Raw genomic sequence first — 21,410 nt, forward strand, 5'->3', positions numbered from 1 at the left:
ACACAGGGAGGATGGAGAGCTCTGCACGCTGCTGTGCCACGGCTGGGGCTCGCCAATACAGAGCAGCAAAGCAGCAGGGAGCCAGCCAAAAACCCACACCAGTGTGACCTCTGCGTCCCCGGCAGCGGGGAGATGGCCGCAGGCAGCCAACACAGAGAGCTTTACCCTTCGTGCCTGCTCAGCAGCCCCTCAGTTGCATCCTTCTCCATCCCTCCAGCAGCACAAGTCCCCCTGGGATAACACAGGGATGTGCAACCCCCCTGCCAGCACACAGCCCGTCCCACCGACACCGTCACAACCCATCCACCCAGGGTGGGACCATCCCTGCCAAGGTCCACGGTGGGGACAGGAGTTCAGCCCTCAGTTCCCCACCCCAGCCACGGCAGATAAGCAGCTCTGAAAGCGAGCGGAGGAGGAGAGCCTCCCTCCCTCCCTCTCCTTATCGCCCATCTCTGACTCAGCCCGGGACAACCCGGCGGGAGGATCCCCACCAGGGAGTGGCACAGGTAGGAAACATGGCCTGCGGTGACGGCGTGGCTCTGCTGGCATCCCGGACAGGGCAGGGTGGTGTTGGAGGGCGGCCAACGGCAGGGCAAAATGGCAGCCCCAGAGCTCGGCAGCCTGCGCTCAGCAGGGCTCTGGAACCCACCAGCCAGCCCCCACACAGACGTTGGGGGTGCCATCGTCACCAGGCCAGCGGCTGGGCCATACAGTACCCTGACATCCCATATAGCATCCTTCATTTCTGCTGCCCCAAGCCAGGAGGAGGTCAGAGGGAGGGGAGAGGCTTTCCCCCACCCTTTTCCCACTCCCGATGAACATGAAACCTTCCTCTCCTTTCCCAGTGCAGCTCCAGTCATCCTGCATCCTTGCCAGCTGTGCCAGCCGGCGCTTAGGGCAAAGCCTCCACAGCACTTCCAAACCCTCTCTGCAGGTCTGCTGGCTCCACCAGCTCTCCCCTGCCCATACGTTCACGATCCTGGTCCCTTCCACCCCTTCAACACATCACCCCCCATGGCAATAACCTCAAGGGAGGTTTGGGAAATGGAATACGAGCAACACTGAGATCAAAGCCAGGTGCCACAAAGCTCCATGGGTGTGGAGACAACCAAAGCATGGAGCCATCAGCCTCAGAAATCCCCTGCATGGTCCTCATCTCCCATTCCCACCACCTTTTGCAACACTGGGAGCCTCCTAGCGAAGAGCACACGGCCAGCACTCCCGGGGCGAGCGCGCTCCCGGGGGACAGCCATGCAGCCCAGCCTCCTCATTTTCACGAGCTCATAGGTAACATGAGCACCCCAGATCGGAGCTTACGAGCCCCAGACCACACCGAGGCGTGGGACCAAGCCGTGTCGTTGGCACAAATCCATCGTCTCAGAAACCACCATCCCAGCAGCGGCAGGCACTGTGGTTTCCTGCCGGATCGCCGGAGGGAGGTTTCCCACCCCAAGAAACCAGCCCGGCTCTCACCAAGCTACTGTGAACTATGGGGCCGAGGCCCTCCCAGAACAATACAATCGGCTCCCTCGCAAGGAGATCACCAGCGACACGAAATTCCGGCCCCAGTGACATGCCGCAGAGAGGAGAAGGAGCAGGGAAGGCAGTGGAGGTGAAAGCAGAAGCTCGGAGTAGCGTACGGATGGATGCCAGCCGGAGCATCGTCCTGCTGGGACAGGTGACGGGGACAGGGAAGCCACTTTCTGAGTGCTTTTCTATGATTCATCGCTTCTATTTCAGGGAGCGGGAGAGCTGGAGGTCGGGCTGCTGCTACAAAGCAGGGCTAGAAAGCCCAACAGGAGATTCCCAAATTAATGTAGGGAACTACTACTCGGGAGCTAGAACAAGAGCAAAGCGAGGCAGAACTGGGGCCAGCAGCGACACGACACCCTGCAGAGCTCCGCCGAGATTTCTGCTCCTAAACATACACTAGCAGCAACATCTCATCCCAGCGCTTGATACCAGCAGGGTCGTTATCCAGTCCTGCCTATAACCATCAACAGCGATTATTAAAAAACAAAAAAAAAAAAAAAAAAAGAGAGGAGGAATGGTAAATTTGTCTGCTTTCTTCAGGATTAAATGATCCGGGTACCTGAGACTTGGATTGAATTAAAGCGGGATCCAACTGCAGCCCCGAACTGGAGCACAGCCGCCCGCATGGCCCCAGCTCCCCGCCAGCGGGAGCAGCGGCGCAGGGGCCAAAGGGCATTTCCCTCCTGTCTCACTGCCTCCATCCCCCACGGGGAGGTCACGGCACGGATAACGGCAGGGCAGCTCCTCCGCCGGCACACGCTTTAAACCACGCAGCACCCAAACCCCCCAGGGCTGCGCCCAAGCAGCACCTCGCCCTGGGGGGCACCACCAGGACCACCAGGGAGTGCTGCCGGCAAGCGAGACCCGCACCGCGGTCCCCAGGCACGGAAAACCCCCGAGCAGACACCCTGGAGCCGAGCCCAGCCCTGAAACGGGCTGCAATAACATAATACACCCCCAGCCTGGATGCATATGTGCCAACTGGGAGAGTAGGACCAAAAACACACCCTGTTACGCTGCCCGGGCAGCAAGCGATGCATCGCAGAGCACCATCCCCCACGCAGGGCTGGATCACCCCACAGCGGGGCCACACCACCAGAGAGACAGCACCACAGGCTTGTCTTTGTTTTCCATGCACATATGTATATATCTATACACACACACACATAAACATATAGCAGGAAGCCTGCCGTCAGAAACAAAGCCGGTGAAGCAATCGCGCAAGCACCAAATCCGCCCCAGCCCCTTTCATCCTGCGCCAGAAAGGACATTTGCTCACGGTTTCACCTCGAAAATGGCCACGCTGAGACGGTCACAGCTGCTGCATGACCTGAACGGGGCTGCCCGCCTTGCCACGGCCAACGCTTGTGCACCCCGGCTTCAAAAGAGCCTTTCATCAAAAAGCCATCGGCTTGCCCCGCAAATGCCTGCATCCCGCTTGCTCGCTGCTGAAGAGGTGACAAGTGGCTGCAGCATCGATCCCGCGAGGCTGCTGGGCTTCCCTGTCCCGCAGCATGGCCAGAAACCTGGGTTTGGGATGGGAGATCACGCTTTGGGAAAATAATCATCACTCTTGATAGCACAAAGCAGGAGTACTGGGATGGAAAAACTAACCTTAAAAGACTGGACTGAGCACTAAGGACCAGCTCTCCGCTCGTCCGGGCAGCCAGTCCGGAGCACTGACGGATGCCGAGTCAGCACGGACAACTCGGCTACGAAGCGGCAGCTCCCGCAGAAACAGCCAAAGCTGGGGTTTAAAACATGCCGACGGGCACAGCGGTGCACAGATGGCACTCACAGACCCACTGGCCGTCCCCACCCCTGCACCACCAAGACCCCAGAGGGCTCACACCACCGCTGGTGCTCCCCGCCACCACGCACGCCCCAGGAGAAGCCCCCCAGGGATATTCTGGGGTGGGGGATCTCTGCACCCCCAGGGCTCAGGAAAGCATCGTTTGTCTTGGAGAGAAGCTGCTCTGGAGCAGTGGGACGAGGCTGCAAACCGCCCCAAGAGCTTTACAGCCTTGCACTTTGCAAGGGAGGCTGGAAGAGTGAAGCAAGGGGATTGAAAACCCCCATATAACCAACCCTGGAAAGGGGAAATGGCATTTACCGGGTCTTTACCTGCAATCTCTCCGAGTCACTTTCTGCTCTCAGCAATAGGAAACTGCCTGAAAAGGAACCGGCTCCATTTTCAAACACGCGAGCTGCTAGGCTGCCAGTAATTAGCAAAAGGGAGAGAGGGGAGATTATCCGGGGGAGAGAAAAGCCCGCAGGCCACAGGAGAGTCCGCCTCACCATACAGCTGGTGTATTTTTAGGTTCGTCTGCCTGGGAAAAGCCTCGCAACAATGAGGAATGGCTGGTGGTGGTACCGAGTTAGAGCTGCGCTACATATGCAATCCTCTGCAACAGGGCTAAACTTTAACTCCTTCCTTCGCCGCACACACTCATTAAAAACTATTCGGCTGGGGGCTCTCCCTAGCCAGCGAGTTAAATCATTACAAATCTTATCCCTGGCTCGAACCGCACCCTGATGAAATCAGCGGCAAGAGCTGAAGCTACTATCACCAGCACCAGGAATATCTTCAGTTTCCTCCCAGGCTCCTGCCATCCCCCCCTGGGGCAGGGACCGAGGACCCCGTCCTGCTCTATCACCGCGGCGCACGTGGACACGGCAGCTTCCACTCCTGCCCTGCAAGCATCTTCTGGGCAAGAAATTCAACCTCTCCCAGCCTGAGAAACATGACAAGCAGAAGCAGCCATCTACTGCCCAAGGGCTTCAAGAAGCAGCTTGACCCTCAGCAAAAAGGGGCATAAAAGAACAAGTAGCAAGGAAATTAAATAGCACTTCTCAAGCGCGCAATTCCCCTTCCCCAGTCCTCCGCAAGAATTCACGCCAAGCCAAGGAGAACAGCTCTGGAGCCCTGCAGAGAGCGGTTCCCAAACAGGCTCACGAGCACTTCTGAGATGGAAACACAAGCTTCCCCCAACGATAATGTCCCAAGGCAGAGGCACGCAAGGACAGTCTCAGTGGGTCCTGCCAGGACTGCTTGTGCCTGCTATGGAAACCAGGCATGGACCAGGACCTTACACATGTTCTCCAACTCCATCCAGCGATGCTAGAAGTGCAAGCCGATGGCTGTCCTTTGCATTAATTATTCTCACAACTCATCTGGGTATTGAAGTCCCTATAGGGACCATATAAGGACTTTCTATATGCAGCCCACGAGCTGGATGCGTACTTCCCAGGAAGACAGTGCACCCCATCTTTCACTTGAGCTCCTGCAGCCAAGGGAGAAATATAAAGACCTGGACAAACCGATGGCTGGATGGAGACCAACGCACAGCCCATGGCTGACCATCTACACAGGACACAGCCTGCTGCCTCCCGCTCCTGCTTCAGGAGATGTGTCCATCAGCACACACGGAGCAAAACACCTTACCCCGAACCCCTCTGGCAGCTCTCGTCATGCTGCAGAAAGTGACCCAAGGCACCAGGACCCCAGCTACAGGGCTGTGGATTCCTACTATCAACATCCAGGCCAGCTCACGGCTTCACACTCCAGACTGGCATGAATTTTTCACCCTCGATCAGGAACACTTAACAACATTTTGCCCCCAGCTTCAGAGCAAAGAAGTCCAAATCCCCCTGAGGGCCACCTTCCACCTTGACTTTGGCCCATGCATTCCAGACAGTGGTTCTCACACCCCATCAGTCCCCTGGCCAATGCAGACGTCCCAAAAACCAGCCCTGCTGGCAGAAGTCACCTTGGTCCAGCTGCACCTGCAGAGAGGCAGAAGGTGACTCACAAGCCCAGTCTCCCAACAGCCAGCACAGAAGTCCAACATGAGGTCCTCTGGCCATTGCCATCCTTCCCTTATCTGATCTCACTCCCTGTGCCCTAACACATTGCTCAACATTCCCAAACTCGCTGCTCCACGTCCTTCAGTGGGCCAGGGCAGCCACAAACACAACCCAACGAGCCAACCCTCCCCAGATCAATGCACCTCTTCCAGCCCGGCTCTGCAGGGAGGACCTTCCCCTCTTGGACACGCACACACACCTCCGCACCTCCTGACCTGCGCTTCCCCCAAACATCAGAGCGAATTCCAGCAGCTCCCGCTTTGCAACGACGCACTGGCACAGGAGGACTCCTGGGTGCTGGACCCCATTCTGCTCCCAGCAAAGGGAGGTCGCTCCGGAGCTGGCTTAATCCTGGCTGAGCTGAAACTCCCGTGCTTCCGCCCGGCGCCGTGCTGACACCAGCACCCGCACCGTCACGTGGCGAGCTGAGCACAACCGCCACCGGAGTTCGGTCTGATTAAAACAGACCATGAAACTTCTCCGAACGAGGTTTCACCAGCTAAACTCCAAGCCGTGCCTGCCTTTCCTTACCCCTAGATCTCCCGTCCTTCCCTCTTCCCCGTCCCAGCCGTGCTGCCCTGAGCCCCGCTGCTGGAATGGGCTCAGCTCCCGGCTCCGCTTCCCCGGCGAGGTCCCTGGCTCAGCACGGCTCCACGCTTTATTTGCCCAAGGTGGAGCAGATCCAGGAGCAGTGACTCAGCCCGAGGGCTAACGGAGCCTCGCTCGGCTACGGGATGGCACCACCACCACACGGGAAACTGCTCCCAGAAACTAACGGGCACCGGCACGGCCCCCCGCTCCGGCACACCTCCCCCTTGGCAAGGGGGTCTCACCCAGCCGATCCCGGCAGAGCGAATTTCAGAGCACGGGCGCAGCACTGCCCAAGAGACACGGGCTGGGACAGCGAGCAGAGCGGTGCTGCTCCTCTCCCCGCGGATCCCGGTTGCAACTCCAACCCACGCTGGGCGCAGGCGCCCTGACGCTGTGCACGAGGGGCCAAGACCCCAACAGACGTTAGCGTCATGGATCTACTTATTCGCCGCAAAACCGAGAGGATGCGGCTGCCTGCCTGCGCTGGGAGGGCTGTCCAAGCACCACTGCCAAAAATCCATTTTGTGCTAATGAAGGTGGCTGGATGGCGGCTCCAGCGAGCGCCGTCACCCCACAGAGGGCCAGGGAGCCATGCATGGCACACTCGGTGAGCCTAAAAACATCCTATCGGGAATCCCGGTGCGGGCTGACGCATGCCCCTGGCATCCGGGCATCCCTCCTGCTGCCTCTCACCCACGCAGGCACCAGGTCCTGCAGAGCGGGACCTCTCCCACACGTGCCGGCAGCCCCGCGGGCACCGCCACCGTGCCAATAATAAGGAATAATAATGGGTGTCGGTGGAAGCCCGGGCTGCCGGCGGCGTCAGGGGCTCGGCGGCTGCTCTCCTTCGGAAGCGTCGCTGCCTTCCTGCCTTCCTCCTCCCCCATTTCTTACCGATGACATCAGCCTGAAAAACAGGTTCTTGACTTCAGAAGGGCTCATCGGGCCGATTCTGGTCCCGCCGGAGAGGGGAGAGCCCCCCGTGACTCCGGGAAGGATGCAGCCATCCAGGAGCCGGACCCCAAGATAAGCAGCGGCAGGCAGGCGGCAGGCAGGGACCCTGCCGGCACGCCAGCACTTCTAGGAATAAAAACCACGCAGGAGGAGATGGGGGTGGAAGGAGCGCGACGCTGCGGAACGGATTTGACATGTTTTACAAGAGGCCTCAGCAGCTGGAAGCTTGAGCTTGCCCAGCTCAGGTACAGGGAGCCCGACCCACCCAGAGCAAAAGCCAAAACCCAGGGCCTGCTCCTGGCCCCCTCGGTCGCCCAGAGACCCACAGCGAGTCCTCAGGCTGGCCAAAACAACAAGACGAGGCTTAACACCGCCCAGCAAAGACTTCCGAGGGCCACAGAGCTGGACTGGGACCAGCGGGGAACACGATTCTGCGAAACATCCTGCCCACCGGCCAAGCTCGAGCATTTATTTTTAAACTCCTCCTAAAATACTTTTGGTTTTTCCTCTTCCCCTGTGTGAAACTAACAGTCTGCGCAGGAAGAGCGAAGTCAGAGCACGGCCGCCCGCACAAAGCAAAACAACTTATTGCCATTACAATTACCTGCGATGTTATCGGCGGCTCTGACTTGGCCGGGGGCGGGGGGGGGGTCGGCATTCGCAGAAGGAAATGCCGTTTCCACAGTGTTGTCACTTGTGTCATCCCTTCCTCCCGCCCTGCCCGAGGGGGTCGGCCACCAAGCAGCGCCCACTCGCACCCACACGACGTTAAATTGGGGTGGGGGGGCCAAGAAAAGCCACGGGATGTGGGGCTGCATCACACGGGAAATTTCTTCCCCCCCCCCCCAACGCAAGCGCCGACAGGGAATCCGCCTCTCCCCTCGCCAGGGATTTGCTTCTCCAAGAGCCTGAATATTTGGACACACAGTAAGCACTTAAAGCAAAGGGACTCGCAGTGATTTATCTGGATGGGGGTAGCGCCGGTTGTGTCCGGGGCCCGATCCTCTGCGATAGCAGAGGATCGGGCCCCGGACACAACCGGCACTACCCCAAGGATGGGCTCGGAGCATCCCGGGATGGCGAGCATCCCAGCCGGCTTCCTGGTAATGGTGGGAAACCAGCCCTGCTCCTAACCCCTCACGTGCCGGACCCACAGCTCTGCTCCACCGGAATCCCGAGAAAACACGAATCGCTCAACATTTATCAGTTCAAAACACCCGTGCAATTAGCGAGATTATTTTTTTTTTTTTAATTTTTTTTTTCCCCCCCTTCTCCCTCCAGTATAATTATATACGTTCTAATGCAATTACCACCCCTGTATTTTGTACATTAAACAGTAGGCAACCGAAGGAAGAGAGAGGCTTTATTTTTCTTGGCTTCGCCTTTCTGAAAATAATAGTGTGTTGCAAAACAGCTCCGGCAGAAGGGCTTATCTTCCTCAGAGAAAGAGGGGGAGCAGGCGGAAAACGGGAAGGGGGATGGAGGGATCTCGGGAAGGGAAAGCGGGGATTGCAGTCCCCCTCCGCTCCTTACACTTACCTACACCTGGAGACCCTCCCCAATAGCACGGGCAGGACTCGGAAACAGCCTCCGCCTCCGTCCTCCACCGCCGACAGAAAGGAAAACCAAATCAAGCAAATGGTCGTCGGTTACTCAACCCCTCAAGCCGGGGTCATTAGCCGGATTAAAGTTCCCAAGCTCCGGCCGGCAGCACGGATAGCAAAGTGCAGCTAAACTGCCCAAATTGGATTACTACCGCTCCCGGGTCTCCGTGCCAAGTTGGCCAACAGATTGCGGGATGCTCGAGACGGGGAGGTGGGCGCCAAGCCCCAGGGCTGATCTCAGGCTGCCGGGGAGGGGGAGGAGGGATGGGGAGGGGACGGACCCTGCACAGTGGGTCCCCCAGAGCCCCGCAGCCTGTCCCCAGCGTCCCCGCCGTGCTCTCACCCCGGGCACTTTCTCCAGCAAAATCCCTCACAAGCTCAGCTCAAGGAGCAAAGAGGATATCGCACCACAGCTCGCCCCAGGCCCCGGATCAACCCCAGCGGTAACAAATCTCCTCTGAGGTTCAGGTGGCTCACAAGGGTCTCGGTCCCCGGGCACAGACCAGTACACAGCAGCCCACGGGGCTCAGCCCCCATCCCACCAAGGCACCCCACACTGAAAGGACAGAAGGATCAGCCAAAATAGCCGGCCTTACACCACACAAGGAGACTTCAGAAAAGAAAGGAGCAGAAGTATTTGTGGAACACGAGCCCGACAGTCTGGACGCGGAGTTTTTCTCCAGACTGAAACATCTCAGCATGTCGGCAACAAGGAGGAGGTTTGCCAAGCCTTGGCTAAAGGGAAAATAAACTTTTAAGTGTTTTTAATTCAGGTTTTTAAGTGGTGGCTTCCACCAGAAACAAGGGCTGGAGGCAGGCATGGGATGCTCAGGGAAGCAAGGCAAGTGAGGACACCACCCCGTGTCCGGCCGCTCTCCGACAAGCTGGTGGGAAGATGTGCGTTTTGGCTACACAACATGCCAAGTGCAGGGGAGACGAGCCATGTCTGACCATGCCTGGCACAGAAATCAAGATTTATTTGTTGGCTTGAGCTTTTCTCCTCCATAATGCGCAAGATATTTGCTCAAACCTGGCTTCTAGGCACAGCTGGAGGACCATGCTGGGGTATCTACACAGCTTCCACGCTGCATGCATGGCCAGGGCTAGGAGGGGCGTAGCTGAGGCTGCAGGTCAGAAACAGTGGCAGAGCGCACACGTTCTCATCACATATCACCCATCTGCAGTAGGATGTTCCCCACGGCTCTGCCCAGAACGTGTCATGGGCTACAGACAAAGAAGGTGACCGCCTCCAGCCTGAAGCCAAACCAGCCACCCAAGCGCTGGACGGTGGCAAAGACTCACTCCTCCCCATTTCACATGGAGCCACAGTGCCCAGCACTTGCTGGGAAAAGGGGCTCTAGCCCAAACCCAGGAGAGGTAAGGGATGGGGGGGCCACGCTGAGCTAAGCTCCCCATCACTCGTGATTCCCAGCCCTTGGGCCTTCCTCTACACACATGGTACATTGTCGAGCCATTCACCAGTCAAACACTGGTCAGGAGCCCTCTGCCCACTGGTTTCTTCCATATAGCACACAAGTATCTAATGACATGATTTGGAGGAGACATCAAAGGATCACAGAGAGCGGCAACCCAAGGTCTCCACGCACACATCCCACCAGGGAGGTCAATGCAAAACCCGAGCTTGCAGGCAGCGAGGATGGCACATGGGCGTCGGGGTGATCCATGCCCACCTTTCCATTGCCACAGAAGGGTGGCAGCACCCCCACAGCCCTGCCTCTCCCAAGGCCCACCCTCCTTTTCCCGTGCCAGGGTGCCAAAAACCATGACTCACTGTGGACGCAAGCGACCACGGCACCGAAACTCCCAATGTGGAGAGGGGACCACAAGAAAGTCCTGCGGGACCGAGCAGAAGCCCAACGCTGCAGGCAAGGCTCCCCCCCTGGTTTGCAGGGAGCCGGCGGCGCCAGCACAGCAGCTCCGGGCTCTCCTGCTCGGAAATTCCCAGCTCGGGGCCAAGTCCGGCTCCCGCCGGTGGTTAGTGCTGCAGCCGGCAGCAAGGCAGGCAGCAACAAAGGCCCCGACCCGCGCTCAGCCTCGGGAATAAACGCGTACAACTTTCCTTCGTTAAATCCGATCCTGGGGACGAATCCTTCCCTTTGCCCCTCGGATGTCAAACACAGCGAACCCACCGACGTTAAATCGCCCGGCATGAACGTTTACACGCAGGGAACAGGGCCGGGGCCAGCCGCTGCCGGGATGGAGGAGGGGAGGCAGTTCCGCCGGCACGCAGCAGCGCCGCTTTTATGACCCTCTTCCATTTCGGCTGCGCAAAGCTCCGGCGAAACAGCGGCTCGCTCGTAGCCTCCGCCGGCAGCGTGGTCCTTGGCCCCGTCTCCGCCGGAGTTGGGATTTTTGTTTATGGCTCACAGGGGCCTCCGTCTCCGCACGGGAAAAGGGGCTTTGTGTGACGGAGAAGGCGGCGAGGGCTCTTCTCCCCGGCTCCGTGCACAGCCCAAGCGTGCGCGAAGGCGGATGCCTCCGCTCTGCTCCAAATCTGACGCGTCTATCGCCAAAAAAAAAAAAAAAAAAAAAAAAAAAAAAAAAGAAATAATAAAAAAAAAAAATAAGCCAAGAAGGGGGGAAAACTCTTGCTGGTGCCACCGAAACTTTAGTCTTCAGGGTACCGAGGAATTTCTTCCCCCAGCGCAAGCACCGACAGGAATCTGCCTCTCCTCTCGCCAGGGATTTACTTCTCCAAGAGCCTGAATATTTTGACGCACAAGCAATCGCTTAACTAAGCACGTAAAGCAAAGAGACTCGCGGAGCTTCTACAACGATTTGCCCCAGATGGGGGTAGCGCCGGTTGTGTCCGGGGCCCGATCCTCTGCTATTGCAGAGGATCGGGCCCCGGACACAACCGGCGCTACCCCAGGGAGGGGCTCGGAGCATCCCGAACGACAGAAAGCCCAGCCTCCTGGCATCCCCTCGGGAAGCAGCGCATCCAAGCTCACCGCTCTCGGAGGAGCGGCACACGGGCAGCTGAAGCCACCGGGAGCAAGCGGATCGCAGGCACAACGGGCTATTTCGAATCCAAAACTTCCTTACCAGCCTTCCTTACGGCCCCACGCCGCCGCCAGCACCGGCATCCACCGGCAGCAGCAAACCGCACCAGGGCGAGCGGGCAGAAGCAAAAACCTTTCCCCCCTCCCCTTGCAGGCGCGTAAGAAATTATCCGTGCATCCTCCCAGAGGCTTCTGCCCTGCTGGTTTTCCTTGGCTTCTCCACCTTTCCACCCCGTTCGGTCACCAGTGTCTTGAGAGAGAGAGACATCGAGTCACTCATTTTACCCACTGAGTATATACAAAAGACCCTGAGATTGTTCAGGAAGCAATTAGCCGCTGTTCAGAGGAAAATGGTGTTTTCAAATGGATAACCTTTGATGTAGTCAATAGCCCCAGCTCCTCTTTTTTTTTTTTTCCTCTTTTTTCCTTGCAGCCACACACAAAAGAAAAAAAAAAAAAAATATCCAGCAAAAGGCTGGTAATTCCCCCCGACGCAGCCCTCGCTCAGCAAAAAGGGATTTTCTCGCAAGCCGGAGGAAAAGCAGCTTCGGAAAGGCAGCTCATCTGCCCAACTTTTCTCCCCTCCGTGTCCCAGAGCGTACGAGAAGCATCATGAATATTCATCCCCCTCCCCGTTAGCAGGTTCGGCTTTTGTTTTGTCCTCCCCAAAGCAGGAGGAAGGGGGGAGCTAACAAGTGAGGTTAATGCCTGTCTTTTCTCTCCCATCCATCTCCTCTTTAACCAGTGACCTTCATGTTAAGCCCTGTTTACACACCAGTCCCCCCCCTCCCCTCTCCCCTGGCTCCCCCCACCCCGGCGCTGGGCCAGGGGCAGAAGGAAGAATTTCCCCGCAAGGAGGACAAGGGAGAAGGGAGGGATTTCGGGATTTATTTCAGCGTGCCACAGAGATTTTGCAAATCCCTCCCCGCCCGCACGCCGGAGCTGCCGGGCGTGTTTGCAGGGCAGAAATGGGTAAAGCAGAGGGGGGATAAGGGGCCACGAACGTGCAGCCCCCCCCCCCCCCCTTTATTTGCCGCCTTCCACGTTAATACCGGCGGCGGCCGGGGCGCAGCGGCGGGCAGCCCCGCACACAGGTATCTCAGCCTCCCGCGGCGCGGTCGGAGAGGTGCCCGGGCGCCGCGCTGCGAAACTACGACGCGATCACAATAGTCACGATAATAAGGAGGGCGACGGCAGCCACCCCGCAGGGCGCCCTGCCTCGATGGGCAAAGCCGAGCCGGTCTGCCGGCATCCCCCCGGCATCCCCATCCCTCCGCCGGCTGCCGGGGAGAGGGATGCGCGGGGGGAAAACGGCGGCTCCGCGGGGTTCGGGGCGAGCCCAGCTCGGATGCGGCGCACCGCGCCCCGGCGGGATGCGGGGACGTGAAGCAGCGGGGATGGCAGCGAGGGTACGAGCGGGGATGCGGGGCAGCGGGATGCGGGGATGGCAGGGAGGATGCGGGGATCCGAAGCAGGCAGGACGCGGGGACCGGCAGCAGCTCCCCGCACTCACGTCTCCAGCGCTGCCGGACCCGGGCGGGCAGCGGTGCGGTGGGCTCCCCGCGGTGCGGCACCGGGGAAGCCAACCCCGCCGAGAGCCGGGGCGAGCTGCATGCGGGAGGGAGGCGGCCAGCCCCGCCGCTGCACCGGGCAAGGAGTCACCCCCGGCCCCGGCACCCCCCCGGCGGGACCGACCGCCCCGAGCAGGAGGGCGGCCCCCGCCCGGTCCAGCCCGCACCTGCCCGGTCCCCAGCACCCCGCTGCGAAACCCACGCGGGGCGTGGGGTGGTTAAAGAAAAAGGTTCGCGTCCCCCCTGCGGGAGGCGGTTCCCGCGGCCGCGCTCCCGGAGCCGCGGGGCGCATTGCGGGCTGGCCCCGGGCGGCAGCAGCGCGGCGGCGCCGGCCCGGCCCAGCCCAGCCCAACCCGCCGCGGCCCCTCCGCGCCCCCCGACGGGCCGCCGCTGCCCTGCCCGGGCCAGCCCCGCTCCGCCGCCGCCGCATTTTTGGGGGGCGATAAAGACAAATCCGTGTATTATTTTTTTTTTTTTTTGTTAACAAATCAACGCAACCGGGCGCATAAAGCCGCGCCCGCGGACGAAAGTTGCGAACCGGGGTTACTCACGGCTCCGGTCGCCGCTCGCCTCCGCCGTGCCAGCCATAATTGCATTCCACACCGAGCCGCCCGCCGGGCCCCCGCCTCCTCCTCCTCCTCCTCCTTCTTCTTCTTCTCCGCCGCCGCCGCCTGCTCCGCGCCCGCCTCCCCCCGCCGCCGCCGCCGCCCGGGGCTCCGCGCCCGCCTCGCTCGCGCCGCCGCCGCCGCTGCCCCGCATGAATGGGACGGCGGCGCGGGGCCCCGACGGAACGCCGCCCGCCGCGCGCCCCCGCCGCCGCGCGCACGCGCACGGCCCCACCGGCGGCGCGAGGGAGGAACGGGGCGGAGGGGGGAAGGGGGGGGGGGAAAGGGGGAGGCGGAGGCTCGCGCCGCCTCCAGGGGGCGCCCGAGGGGAGGGAGAGGTGGGCGGAGCCGCCCCGCCCGCCCTTAAAAGGGCGATGCCGCCCGGGAGGGGGTTTTAAAGCGGCCACGGTGAGGGTGGGGACCTCACACGCCCCACACGCACAGGCAACGCGGGCGGGGTGTGGGGCAGCCGTGGGGCCGGGAACACACCTGAGGGAGGAGCAGCGCTGGAGGGTCCTCCTCGGCCCCCCCACACGGCAGCACCGCTTTCCCTAGGGGCGTCCACACAACATCTTTCCACTGGTGCCCCATCCACTCCGCCTAAAAATGAAATTACAAAGGGGGAAAAAAAAAAATATTAAAACCCATAAAAAAAAAAAGATCAGTTGAGGGGCTGAGGTGATGGTTTGTCTTTTTTAAGCTCGCCCAGTGCCAGCGACGTTTGTCACCTTCACTCTCCCACCCTTGCGCTCTTTCCCTGGGCCATTGTCTTCCCTTTCCCCAGCATCAGTGGTCCCCTGCCCGCCCCAGCACAGCACGCCTCGTACGAGGGGTCCTGCGTGTTTGTGTAGGCCCTACAGAAACCCTCCATCGTCTCTCAGCCGGGAAGAGACCTTTGTAAAGACCAACAGGAATAAATACAGTGTTTATAATCGGGACCTCCACCGATTTCATGAGCGACCTTTGGGATGGAAATGGTGGGGAGCGGCTCTATCCAGACCTGCCCACCAGGAGATGGAGCTGCAGAGGGTTATGGTTTACCCAGACCCCACCATGTGCTGCAGCACGGGGTCCATAGGGTCACCTCTCCCTGGGCAATCAGTGCAGGGTGCCTTGTTCACCCAGGTTTTCGTGGGTGCGACCAGCCAGATCTTTATCCCCACCAAATCTCAGCGCTGGGACACCCTTTGCCCTTTAGACGGGGATGTGCCATTAGAGTTTGGGAGTTGCCCCGATCCGCGATGGAAGGCGTGTGCTCACCTTGGGCGTGCGCAGATCTCCTCCGCCGGCATCCTGGCAGGCATCTGTGCCTCTGCATGGGCCAAGGTACAAGCACCTCCACAGCTCTTGACCTCGCTGATGGGAGGAACCGACTCCTGAAGCCGCGGGGACCAGGGAGGCTCCTTCAGCAAGAGCAGCACAGAGGCCACTGCGGGTCCTTTGGGAGAGGACATGGAAAGAGAGCCAGGGGCTCCTGGTCAACCTCAAGCATCAGAATGGAGACGGAAAGGGGCCCTTGGAGGCTCCAGCAAGGGTAGGAAGGAGAATGGAGGGGAAAATAGGTGATTTGGCCAAGTACACCAGCAGAGGTGCTCTTTCCTTCCTCAGCACCTTGGTCTTGCTCATACTTTGCTCAAAGCCCACTGGAGAGCAAAGGTGACCGTCCCTACGACTCGGACAACAGGTCCCTTCCAGCACAAACAGGGTTTCCTCCTCATTTGTCCCCACACTCTGCCCTCACCAGCATCCCGCTCCTGGAGGCTCGGAGGAGCCGGGAATGAGCGCGTTCCCCGGGGACCCTGCGTCGGTGCCTGCCGTTCTCCCACCTCTTGTTTGTGCAGACACACATGGGGCCCAGACTTAAAAGCTTTCCAGACAGAGGAGAAGAGAAGAAATCAGGGAGCTCTGCCGACAGGGAAGTGGCTGGGGTTTGGATCGCTTCCCCCAAATTGAAAGAAACACTTCTTTTTTTCTTTTTTTTTTTTTTTTTTCCCTTCCTCCAAGAGACTAAATTTAGTGAATTCCTTTCACATTAAAAACTTGTCAGGTATTCACATCCAAAGAGGCGGCTGCTTGGCTCTCTCAGGGGAGTTACTGAGACAGCGAAACCTCTTAAACGTATAAAGAAGAAGGAAGAGATATTCAGACAATCTCTCACGGCTGCTTTTAAATCCACTCTCTCCCAGGACGGGTGCACGGGCACCTTGGTCCCATGGCTGCCATCTCCTGCTGCGGATGCGAGAGGAGAGGGATGAATCCTTCCTCCCCGGGGCAGGGCCGAGCGATGCAGCAGCACCGAGCCGCAGGGCCGCCGCTGCCGTCCCCGTGTCCCCCTGCTCAGCGCCGGTGTGAAGGAAACGGCAGCAATTTGTTTTTGCTGAAAAATGGATTGTCAACATCCATCCGGCGACGAGGGAAGCCAAGGTGGCAGAGCTGAGAAAAGAGTGGGCATCCCTGGCTGCGGGATCACCGCCTGCCCCCTCCTGAGCCACTGAGGTCCAGCCCTGTGACGGGGGAACAAAAAAAAGACAGTAAGAAAACCCAAGCATCCCCCATGGATGGCCAGGAGCCCAGAGCAGGGTCAGGGAGGGAGCTGGCAGGGAGCATCCCGGGTTTGTACCAGGTGGGAAGCAGCCCCTGTCTCACACAGCCCTCATTGCTGGTCCGACGGCCCATCCAGCACGGTGCCCGGCGGGCACTGGGACACGCTTGTCACTCACATGACTTCCCCCCAGGTCTGGGCACATCACCCCTGCAGAGAGACCCTCGTTATCTCGGGAAGCCTGGCCTTTTATCCGGCCTCCCATGGGGCTTTAATTGCTCTGTTCATTCCCCAGCCTCCTTGCGCATCCTTACCCCTCTCTCTCTCCCGACAGATCCCGCGGGCTGACAGCCTGGCCGTGCCCCGAGGACAACCGGCTTGAGTGGCACCTCAAAGGCACTCCGAAGCTCCGCGCTCGGCAGGGTGCTGGGAGGAAGGGCTGGAGGCAGAAGATGGCTCTGGTGGCAGCTGGACCCAAAGCCCCAGCGGTGAGGGGTTCGCCCGGCTCCTTCTCGTTACGCTAACAGCTGAGTCGGCACGTCTTACCCACAACTTCGACCAAAATTACACTGAGAGACGATCTGTCCTCCGTGCGTCTGGTCTCCACGTTACCGAAGAGACCGAGGGGCATTTTGTTCTCTAAAAGCAGCCTGACGACTACTTCGTAAAAACAAAACTAATTGGGAGAGGATTAGGAGGCTGGAGGGAGCCCAAAGAGATGGGGAGACTCTTCTGCTCAGCTCACCGGGTTAACCCCAGTCCGAGTGGTGAGGGGCTAAAAAAAATCAGCTAAATTCACGATTTTTCAACTGTTTGCATTTTTTGACTGCTAAAAATTTCTTCTAAAAGGCAGACTCTGGCACGGTTCACCCAAGTCCTGAAGCACACGCCACCTCCTTTGGTTATCGCTCATGGACCATTGATAAATGAACCTCCCAGAACCTGCGGCCAGGGTTTAAACCCCCTGCACTGAACGACACACGGGGACGAGATAAATCCAGCAGCCCCAGCCCAGAGGCCTTTTGGGCTGTGAGATCTGCCTGGCCCAGAGAACAGCCCTCAAATGTGGGCTTTGGGGACCTTCACACGCAAACTCTGCAGCTCAGCTCTGCCCAGCCGGTCCCGGGGCATCCTCCGAAGGAGCATCGGCCCCAGGAGGGGATCAGCTCTGCCCCGAGGTCAGCAATAAGGTTTTTTTTTCCCCTCCTCCCATCCTCGCAGACATCTTTGCTAATCAAGTCCCAGGAAAAGAAAGGCTGGGCAGGCAGCACTGGGTCCAACCAGAGGGTTTGTCAAAGTTTTCCAGGAGGTGTCAGCAGCTCTTTAAGCTTCTTGACAGCCAGGATAACAAACTGTGTCTGCGGAGCTCTGGGGATCCAGGGCAAAATTAAAACGGGTAATGAATAGAGCCATTTTTCAGGGGATCGCAGCTGCAGAGGCAAGCGGGGCCAGCGGGCAAAAAGCGCTGAAGAGGGACGTGGGGAAGGGGCCTGGGGTGGCACCGGGGCTGTCACCAGGGCGGCGTGTGTTCCTCCTCTCCCGGCTCTGCTGGAAAAGGAAGGCACTTTGCTGGCTGCCAGTGAGGCTTTTACCCTGCGCCCGCTGCTACGGGCACCCTCCGGATCAGCGGGGTCTGCAAAGCATCGTTGGCCAACGGCCCCTTCCTCCCCCCCCGCCATGCCTGTGTTCCTCAAAATGGGGAATTTTCTGTTAGAGGCCTCCGTAGGCACGCTGCGCCACCATCGGTTCCAGCAAGAAGCTCCCCCTCAGCCAGGGCTGGGAAGGAAGAGGTCGGCAGGCAAAGCGGGTCACCTCAACGGGGATCGGGAGACAAGAGGGGGCTGGGAGCATCCTTGCTTCCCCAGGCTGTCCCGTTGGCAGCGGCGTGCCCTTTGATTTGGGGCGAGGCTGAGTGGGATGGGCGCTGGGAGCGGTGTTTGTGGGAGATGCTCTAGGGGACCCTGCCAGGTCTGTAAGGAGAGGAGCAGGCGTCAGTGCCAGCACACGGGACCCAGGGGAAGACACCTGGTGTGACGGGAGAGGATGGACACCCAGGAGGACAGCTCGCCCTGCTCTTATCCAAGCTGATCCCCAGCTCCCAAAAGACTTGCCTGCCCTGGTGACTGTATCCGCCAGCCGACGAGCCGCACACGCATCAGTCCTTCCCAGTGGGCAGGGAGGTCCTGCAGACATCCCCCCCCGGCCGCACCTGCACCGGCTGAGCTCCTTCCCGGCTCCTCCATCCCTCAGCCCCGTGACTCACGACGGCGCTTAATTAGCAGGAAGCCTGATGCAGACACCTGTCAACTCCTCCGAGACAACCAGCATTTCACGTTAGCTGCCCCGGGGCTGTTCGGCAGGAACAGCTCGCTCTCCGTATTGATATTCCTTCATCTCAGCCTATTTTCCAAGCCGTCAAGCTGCCATCTCAACCCTCCCAGGGCCGGCAGCGCCGGGGAGAGCAGCCTCGTGTCCATCAGCTCCCGGACTCTGCTCCCACCTTTGCAGCAGCTCAGGAGCACTGGAACCGCTTTGTGCTTCCCCCCAGCAGCCCGAGGGCTCCCCACCAAGGAAATCAGGCAGCCCTTGATGAGCCAAACCCTGCCGTCCCTGCATATCATCCACTTCAAGTCAGGGCAACTTTGAAGGGAGGAAAGAAAGTCACTTTCCGACTCCTCAGCTTCACAGAGAGTCTCCGAGACATGGACCTCTGCCACCCTCCTGGCACCATAGATGCAGCATCATCGCCCCGGCCGTGGGGATGCCCACCCCACCACGAGACACAGCCATAGCCGGTAGAGACTGGGTGGCTGCTTTGATTCATTGCAGCAGGCAGAAGGGTGGGGTGCCATCACCAGCGTGCTTAGTGCCGGTGGCATCTGGTGACACAGTGGTGTGCCATGGCCGCTGCGCTGGGTCCTGCAGAAGGTTACCTGGGGTGGGCTGAGGTTCACGGCCGGTCTTGCAGAGGCAGGAAAAGGTAGGACAGGTTGACCTGACGGTTCTAAATGAGGTATAAAGAGACACCCTGTTAATTGCAAAAGACGTTAACTCTGAAACCTAATGGTTGAGGGCTGAATAGAACCCTAAGGTCAGGGCTCACCACCTTGGCTGTTCTGTCACCAGCTGGAACCAGGCAGCGCGTCCCTCCTGGGGTAATGCCATGCCCTTCGGAGCCACCCTCCATCCCCCCTCTGCCATATCCCACCACACTGTTGCTTACTCCCACCTGCCCCATGCCCTCCCTCACCAGGCCCAGCTGAGGACCCCTTTCACGGAGCAGATTTGCCTCCTCCCTCTCCATCAGGATGACATCTGTCATCACCTGCTTCCCAAAGGCTCTCTGGTCCTCCACCAGTGCCAGGATGAGAGATGCTGTTCTTAGCACGCCTAGGGACAAGGCGGGGTTGCAGTGGTCTAAGAGCATCCCCCCTCCATTTCATCCCCCCTCCATTTCATGCATGGGGAGAAGACAGAAAATGACACAATTAAGGCCCAATGATGCATCAGCCAGACTAAACCCCAGGCCATAATTGCCCCTTACTTCTGGGTGCCAGGCTCCATCCCCAGGCTGGCCGCTTCCCCAAGATTCAAGTCAGTGGAAACATCAACACCAAATCCTGGGGCGACTCAGAAATTCATCTCCGTCACATGGAACAAGTGGGTGGCCGTCAGACGCCAAGGAGTCCCTTCCCTTTCTCCAGTGCCCATGTAAAATTAAAATGGACAAGGAAGAAGCTGCTGTAAATAATGCATTTGTGGTGCACTACACGGCTTCGGGAGCACATATTCATTGTCTAGTCTTATTTAAAGACACCCAGCCCCGCCTGCGTCATTAAAAATGCATCCTGGTTTCAGCTTCATCCCATATACACTCACCACTGTGAAGCAGGTGGCTCGGTGGCTGTTTTCATGCCTTCCCACTCTCAGCTGGTCCCGGGCAGCCCCATGCTGGTACGAGCGAGGCCTCCGGGTCACATGAAAAATTCACGCGTTGGGCATCAGGCATTTTCCATCCCTCTGCTCCCTGCTCCTCCCTCGCACCTGGGCCTGAGGACCCGCTCTCTGCCGCTGCCTCCCGGACCCCAGCAGCATCCTTCGAGATAATAAAGGATGCTGACGAGAACTGCTAAGCCCCAGGCTGGCCACAGCATCAATCCCACCACTTTCCCATCCTTCTGCCTTCTCCCCACTCCCTCTGGCCAGTCTTCATTCTCCCCTGCATCCCGCATCCCCCACCCACCCACAGCCGGGGTCCACCAGCTCTTGGCTGGGTGTTAACGGCTGGTGGGAGCCGAGCCTGCAGGGAGGGCCATTCCCTACAGCATCCTCCTGCTTCGCTGGAGACGGCAGCAAGGAGTCAGGCCGCTTTGGACCCGCAGGCTGCGGCGTCCTGTTTGCTCTTCATTTTCATTCCAGGGATGTGGCGCCCAAGGCCGGCATCTTGCACGGCTCCCAGCAGGCACTGGAGGGGATTTAATCTGCCCTGTGGTGCTCTGGGAATGGTGGCTGGGGATGAGGAGGTGGAGGAGAGGCTGGACCCAAGACTGGAGCTGGGTAGAGGAGGGCCAGGTTGCCCGATGCCTGGCTGAAATTCACCACGTGCCATTCAATAACCAGGCGGCCACAAACCCAAACACCTCTTTAATGGGGCAGCGCTTCAATTAACACAGCTGAAGCAACAGCAGCTCATTAATGATGAAGATCCACCGCTTGCAGGCTGAGCCGAGGCAGGGTGGTAGGAGCAGGGCTGCGTGCGGGGTGGTGAGGAGAGCAGCCACGAGGAGCTCCGTGCCAAGGGCATCTCCTAAGGGGTTGGTGTGGCACATACAACGCCCAGAACAACCTGCGTGGCAATTTGCTGCAGAAGCAGAGCAGCCTCAAGCCACTCCAGAAACTCCCAAAATGCCTGCCCTGGGCACTGCTAGCATGGGATTCATCATAGGTGGGGTCTCATGATGTCCACCAGCCAGCCCTGGCACAGCAGGGGCTCTGCAGGGAGAGGGGAGGAAACCCAGGGGGTTTCCAGCCCCAACCAGTGCTCCCACCCCTCAGCCAGGCCACAACTAACGTATCTGTACCCACCCCTGCAAGGACAGATGGGTCCCTGGGGTGCTCCA

General features: G+C 59.3%; 1 protein-coding gene across 3 annotated transcripts in view; it reads right to left on the bottom strand.

Annotated features, from left to right (window-relative positions):
• The window catches only part of PLXNA1 (plexin A1), a 126,377-nt gene extending 112,529 nt beyond the window's left edge, over positions 1-13,848 (bottom strand). Inside the window, exon 1 of one of the 3 annotated variants that reach the window (XM_063347675.1) lies at positions 13,695-13,848. The gene's annotated coding sequence lies outside the window, so the exon portion shown is untranslated. Of the gene's footprint in view, positions 1-8,484; positions 8,560-13,681 lie in introns of those variants that run through there. The other 2 variants (XM_063347676.1, XM_063347677.1) reach the window with 2 other exon arrangements.
• Between the last annotated feature and the right edge of the window lie 7,562 nt (positions 13,849-21,410).

The sequence above is a fragment of the Chroicocephalus ridibundus genome, chromosome 10 (assembly GCF_963924245.1).
Source record: "Chroicocephalus ridibundus chromosome 10, bChrRid1.1, whole genome shotgun sequence".
NCBI classification, from domain to species: Eukaryota; Metazoa; Chordata; class Aves; order Charadriiformes; family Laridae; genus Chroicocephalus; species Chroicocephalus ridibundus.